The following is a 7,036-nucleotide window of genomic DNA, read 5'->3' on the forward strand; positions in this document are numbered from 1 at the left end:
ACATCAGCCAATTGATTTTGAGTAGGCATATAAGTCAATTGAATAAGCCCTTCAATTAGCTTTTCTCTAGTGAAATGACAATCAAGTTCAATGTGTTTTGTCCTCTCATGGTATACTGGATTTTTGGCTATTTGCATTGCAGATTGATTGTCACAGTGTAGAGTAACCGGCTTTAAAGAATTGACATTAAGTTCCTCAAGCAAGTTAACTAACCAAGTTATCTCTGATGTTGCTTGTTGCATAGCTCTATATTCTACTTCAGAAGAAGATTTGGAGATGGTTGATTGTTTCTTACTTTTCCAACTAATTGGAGATTTTCCCAGAAGAATTAAGTAACCAGTCACAGATCTTCTGGAGAATGGGCAAGAAGCTCAATCTGAATCAGAGAAGGCCTGCAGGGTAAAAGTATCTTCTCCTTTCAATAGGATACCTTGACCAACAGTAGTGTTAACATATTGAAGGACATGTAGCAAAGCATCAAAGTGAGATTGTTTTGGAGTTTGCATGAACTGACTTAGAAGTTGAATTGCAAAAGCTAAATCAAGTCTTGTATGATTCAAAAAATTCAACTTGCCTACTAATGTTCTGTACAGAGTTGAATCTGAAAAATCATGAGGATCTTCATTATTGAGCTTGCAATGGAGAGGCAATGGAGTGTTAACTGGTCTGTGAGAAAAATGTTGTAGCTGCAATAATTCCTTGGTAAACTTATGTTGTGTGAAAACAATCCCTTCACTCACGTAAGAAATTTCCATTCCAAGAAAGTAATGAAGAATACCAAGATCCTTAATAGTGAACTCATCATTAAGATGCCTTTTAATGCTGTCTATTTCAGTGGAATTGGAACCAGTTATCAAAATATCATCAACATAGACAGCAGGGATTGTAATATCTGAAGCAGACTGTTTTAGAAACAAAGGAGGATCAATTTTTGATTGTTGATAATCCCTGGAGTTCAAGAAAGCAACAACCTTTTGAAACCATTGTCTAGAAGCTTGTTTTAAACCATAAATGGATTTCTTGAGTTTACAAACTTTATTGTGTGGGTTTGGTCTTCCCAACGGAACTCTCATATAGACATCTTCTTGTAAATTCCCATGTAAAAAGACATTGTTGACATCAAGCTGATAAATGTTCCATTTTCTTGCTGCTGCTAAAGCTATAATTGTTCTTATGGTAGTCATCTTGACAACAGGACTGAAGGTCTCTAAGTAATCTATCCCATATTTTTGATGATTACCTTGAATGACAAGCCTTGCTTTAAGTGTTTCTAAAGAGCCATCTTTATTGAGTTTTGCTTTATAAACCCATTTGGAACCAATTGCCTTTTTACCTGGTGGAAGATCAGTATATTCCCATGTTTCATTCTTATGAAGAGCTGATATTTCTTTATCCATAGCTTCTTTCCAGCCAGGATGAAGAATGGCTTCATGATAGTTGTGTGGTTCGGTATAAGTAGCTGGTAGTGCAATTGTCTGTTGTTGAGAGATGGGTAAGGAAGAAAAGTTACAATGTTGCAGAAATGAGGTTGTTGAGATAAATGAGATTGAGGAATAGGTTGGAAAACATAATCCTGCAAATGACTTGGTGGTTTAGATTGTCTAGTGGATATTCTGAGAACAGTGGCATATGTAGGAGGAGAAGAATGAAGACTAGAAATAGAATCTGTGCGGTGATTAATAATTGGAAATGAAGGACAATGTGTAATAGAAGAATTTATGTCTGAAATTGAGGAGATAAAAGAGGTTGGAGTAGGAGAAGAGGTAAGAGAAGAAAGTTGTGAAATCAAAAATAGAAGTAGGAAGGACTGATTGAGAAGTTTGAGAAGAAATATGATGGAAAGGAAAAACATGCTCATGAAATTGAATGTTTCTAGTAAAAATAACCTTATTGGTTTGTAGATCAAGAATTTTGTAGCCTTTTTGAGTGGTAGAAAAACCTAAAAAAATAGAAGGGTGAGATCTAGGAGCAAATTTATCCCTGTCCCTTTTAGAAGTGGCTACAAAACAAAGGCTTCCAAAACATTTCAAGGCACCATAATCAGGTAATTTGTTGTGAAGCAATTCATATGGGGTTTTCTAGTGTAAAACAGATAAAGGAAGTCTGTTAATAAGAAAAGTAGCATGTAATAAACATTCAACCCAATATTTGAGAGGGATTTTTGATTGAAAATATAAAGCTCTAGCTACTTCCAATAAATGCTTATGTTTCCTTTCAACTCTGCCATTTTGTTGGGGAGTACCAACAAGGCTAGTTTGATGAACAATTCCCATATTATTATAAAATTGGACAGCATTGGCATCAAAAAATTCGATGCCATTGTCAGATCTAACAATTTTAACTGATGTATTAAACTGTTTCTGAAGTAATTTGATCAAATTTTCTAGAATAGAGAATGCATTAGACTTGGTACTCAAAAGATAAGTCCAAGTGGCTCTAGAAAAATCATCAACAATGGTAAGAAAATATCTGTATCCATTGTATATGGAAGTAGCATATGGGCCCCATAAATCTACATGAAGTAATTCAAAAAGTTTACAAGCTCTGCTATTGCTAATTGGAAATGAATTATATTGTTGTCTAGCTTGAGGACATATATGACAAATGCAATCAACTGAAGGAAAATTACATGATTGAATTTGAAGATGTTTCATTTGTGGAAAAGGAAAATGTTCGAGTCTGCAGTGCCATAATTGAGTAAGATTGTGTCTGGAGTGCAAACTGGTAGATGTCAAGCATTCTTTTGATTAGAAGAGAAGTTGAAGTATGATATTCGTTTGATTTAAGAGAAGTGTCAACTTGATATAGACCATTGTGAGTATTACCAAGGACCTGAGCATGCTTCATCAAATGGTCCTGTGAAAAAGATGGAAAGAGAATAAGCAAGCAATTTGTGGGTGTAAAAAGAACAAATTTTTGAAGCTGAATGGTCAATTTATAGATTGAAATGAGATTAAATTGAAAATAAGGAACATGAAGCACATTATCAAGAATCAAATCATCTGATATTTTGACAGATCCTATGTTCATGACCTTAGCTTGTTGACCATTAGGTTGAGTTATGAAGCATTGTGTATTAACAGGTTTATAGTGTAGAAAATGTGCCAAAAAAGGGTTAATATGATCTGCTGCACCACTATCAAGAATCCAATGATCATTCATAGCAGATGACAGAAAACAAAGATTGTTACCTGCTAGAAGAGTTGATTTTGATGAAGAAGATGTATTAAGATCTTTATTTGGAGCAAACTGTTTTCCTAACATGTTTACAAATTGTTGGTATATTTTAGGTGTGATATTTTTGTCTGACTTGGTATTTGAGCTGATATTTTCATCAATTTCTGAAGTTAAATGCTGCCCTTCAGAAAACACTACAACCCTTCTTGGCTTATTCCTCAATTCAGGATGAAGTTTAAAGCATCTATCTACAGTGTGGCCTTGCATTTTACAATGTTCACAGAAATAATTGCTCCTTCTTTCTTGATTCTTATGATATGCAGAACCATTACCAGAACCAGATTGATATGAAACAGACCCAGATCTCCCTTTATTGTAATTTCCAGAATGATGACCAGTCATGTAGGGAAAAAAATTCCTATTTCCATTGGTATTAAACTGGTTTCTATTGACAGCAAAAGCATTATTTTCACTCATTGAAGCCAAATTATCAGAAAATTCTCTCTGGGTCTCATCTTGAATCAAAATACTGTAAGCAGTATTAACATTTGGTACTGGTTTAATCATGAGAATATTGCTTTTAACAGTTTTATATGCTCCATTCAAACCCATTAAGAATTTGTACAGTCTTTGATTCTTAATCAACTCAACAATTGAACCGTTAACATCACAAGTACAAAGACCACAAGAACATTTGGGAAGTTTCACAAGACTGTCATATGCATCCCACAAACTCTTCAATTTGGTAAAATACTCAGCAATTGACAAATTTCCTTGTTCAAAAGAATTTAATTCTTTATCAATTTGCAGAATTTTAGGTCCATTAGATTGAGAGAACTATTCTTTAACTCGTTCCATATATCAACAGCAGAATTACAGTAAAGAATACTGGAACTAATGTTTTCTTCACAAGAATGTAGAAGCCAAGAAATTACCATTTTATCTCATCTTTCCCATTGCTTTGCCATCTGAGGATCTGCCGGTTTTCTACAAGAACCATCTACAAATCCCATCTTATTCTTGGCCACTAAAGAAATCTGGACTGAGCATTCCCATTGTTCAAAATTCAAGTCATTCAGATGTTTGGTAGAAAGAGAATGGTTAGTATTGTCACTATGACCTAGAAACAATTCATGATTGTAATCAGGAACAAAATTCGGAAAAATTCCAGAATCCATTTCTTTCAAAAAAAAGAAAAAAAAAAGTAAGAATCAGCTACTTTTCTCAGCAAAACGTGGCTCCGATACCATGAAATTTACAGAAAAAATAGAGAAAGAAGAAGAAGGAAGGAACAAAGAGAGAAAACAGAAGGTTCTCTTATTCAGCCAAAAATTACCGAAATAGCACATACATTTGTTATATATATACAACAACTTAGCTGTCCTCTATTTTCCTATCCACATGTACTAACATATTTACAAGATTTAGCCAGCTGTCAAAGAATCAAAAAACAAAATTCTCTGTTATTTCCAACATTTCTACCTCATGTTCATCTTCATATTTGCATTTTCAGTAGTATAGTGAATAATAAAATTCTATTCCTTCTGTCCCTATGAGAATGCACTCAAATTATTTTGGGTGAAATTTAGTGAAAAGTAAAATTGGATTGGAGATTAAGACAAAAAATAAGTGGATGATAGAAATATAGCTAATTTTCCTAATTTGTAAATGAATTAAGTTATTAGGGTGTTAATGTCAATTGTATGCTCGTATGAGATACTTTTCTAAGTTATTCATGATGCGTGAAGTTTCTATTGTACTGGTGCCATCACATTCTCTTATGCGGTTATGCCTCAACATCCACTTAAATTTGTCTTTAGTTTTCTAATAGACCTCACTGTTTTAGCTCTCAAATTTATTTATCTAAATAACATGTGGCTGATAATGTCATACCATTTCCTTGATACACTTTCCAGACAAGGATATGCTAGCTAGCCGACAATTTTAACAATGATGAGAAATACAAACTCAGAAGGCTCGAGATCACCGACAAAAAGAAGGGCTTTATAAAGCTGCTACAACAGCTGACAGTTTGTGACTCAGTCTCAAACAAGGAATTTGAAGATAGATTTTGTGGAGTTGTATATGAGGGCGATGACCACGTTATATGTGTAATAGAACATGGTGACACAGGAAAGATTGTACATACGGGAATTGGAGATTGGTTATTCAGATCTTTAGGCCCGATTATAAGCAGATGTTTTAAGTCGGATTATTTTTTCCAATTTTCATCTTACCTAAGATCAAGTCGAAAATAAATGGGGTCGGATCAGTTGCGTCACATGTGCTTACCTCCGGATAGTCATAGCGTATGCTGCACTTGTATGGTCAACTTTCTCCTTTGCTGTTTATTTTGCAACTTGTGAATTTGGGAAATTAATTTTATCAAAATTTGATAATCATCCAACTTTGTTAATCCCACTTACAGCAGGATTAATGGGGAATATTGTATCATTTACAATAATGGTACCTAAAGAATTAATTCCTCAAAGAATGCAAGTTGGTGCACAAGAAAGATCTTGGGAGGTTTTAGTTAAAATTTTGGAAAAACATTGTGTTTTAGGATAGTATGATGGTTACTTTGCTACATTGTTGAGGAATTTGTCTTCTAGGGTTTTAAATTTCTCGTTGTTCGAGGGGTTTTGAACCACTAAAACAAAGAGAAGATCATGACACCATTGGAGAGTGTTTGTTGTGGAGCATTAGTTGGGTGATTTTAGCTTCATTGACAACTTCTTTGGATGTGACTAAGACTAAGTTGATGACTCAAGTTGTTTTGTGATGGTGTAAATAAGATTGTTGTTTGTACATTGAGTGGAGTTAGTTCCATTGTTAAACGAATTATGATGGATGAAGGATGGATTGGTTTTAGTAGAGGAATAGGTCCTAGAGTTGTTCATAGTGCTGGTTTCTCTGCAATTGGGTACTTTACTTTTGAGACTGCTAGGCTTGCTATGATGGAGCAGTATATTAAGCATAAAGAATACTCCAAGTAGATGGTGACTTCTAATCCTCTTTGAGAGAGGAGATTTCAATCTTCTAAGGATGTGTATGTACATTCGACAAAAACGAATTGTTGTCGGTTATTTTTGGATCATTTTAAACAAATTGCGAAATTGGAAAGTGAATTAGCCGGCGAATTATATTGAGCGACTCTAATGCCATTTTTATGTTTGGAGTACTTTTTGTTATCTTTGATTGAAAAATTATTTATTGGTTTTTGTTATGTTGATTACTTTAAAAAAGTTGTAAGCATTCAAGATTTGAGAAGAGAATGGTTAATAAATTCGGAATTAGTTTCATGTTAAATTTTCAGCTGGACGAAGTAGCCAATGATGTTAGAGCCCGCACAATAGACTTGGAATTAGGATAATAGTGATATTGGTAAATCTAAAAGCACTCTGCTCATTAGGAAGAAAATTATGGTCGAAGTGGACCAATCATCCCTTTAGACAGAAAAATATCTTCCTCCCGAGGTGTGCCTACAAAATTTTCTCGCCTTGAGTGATTTTTATGTAACTTTTTTGCATTTTACCTTAGTCTTGACCTTGTCATTTTTCAGAGAATATCCCTGTGCATTTTCTTTACTTACTCTTCTAACAAACCTCTTTTCTTTTACTACCATCTTACTTCTTACTTTTCCCTCTGCTTGCTATGTGTTGCAAGTTCATCTACCAAATAAGCAAAGTGTTTGTTTCAATGATGGAGAAAATCTTGAGCATAATGTAAATAATGAAAAAAGAGTCGAGACTATTTTAACAGAGTTTGCATATAATGAAGTACATGCCTATAGCCAATATGTTGTTTCGTTGAGCTCACTGAGCATCGCAAAGTTGTTGCGCAATGGAGTATTTAATAG

General features: G+C 34.2%; 1 pseudogene; it reads left to right on the forward strand.

Annotated features, from left to right (window-relative positions):
• Positions 1 to 4,425: 4,425 nt before the first annotated feature.
• Positions 4,426 to 6,745, forward strand: LOC130824812 (protein MITOFERRINLIKE 1, chloroplastic-like; annotated as a pseudogene).
• The last annotated feature ends 291 nt before the right edge of the window (positions 6,746 to 7,036 follow it).

Source organism: Amaranthus tricolor, chromosome 10 (genome assembly GCF_026212465.1).
Source record: "Amaranthus tricolor cultivar Red isolate AtriRed21 chromosome 10, ASM2621246v1, whole genome shotgun sequence".
Classification (NCBI taxonomy): Eukaryota; Viridiplantae; Streptophyta; class Magnoliopsida; order Caryophyllales; family Amaranthaceae; genus Amaranthus; species Amaranthus tricolor.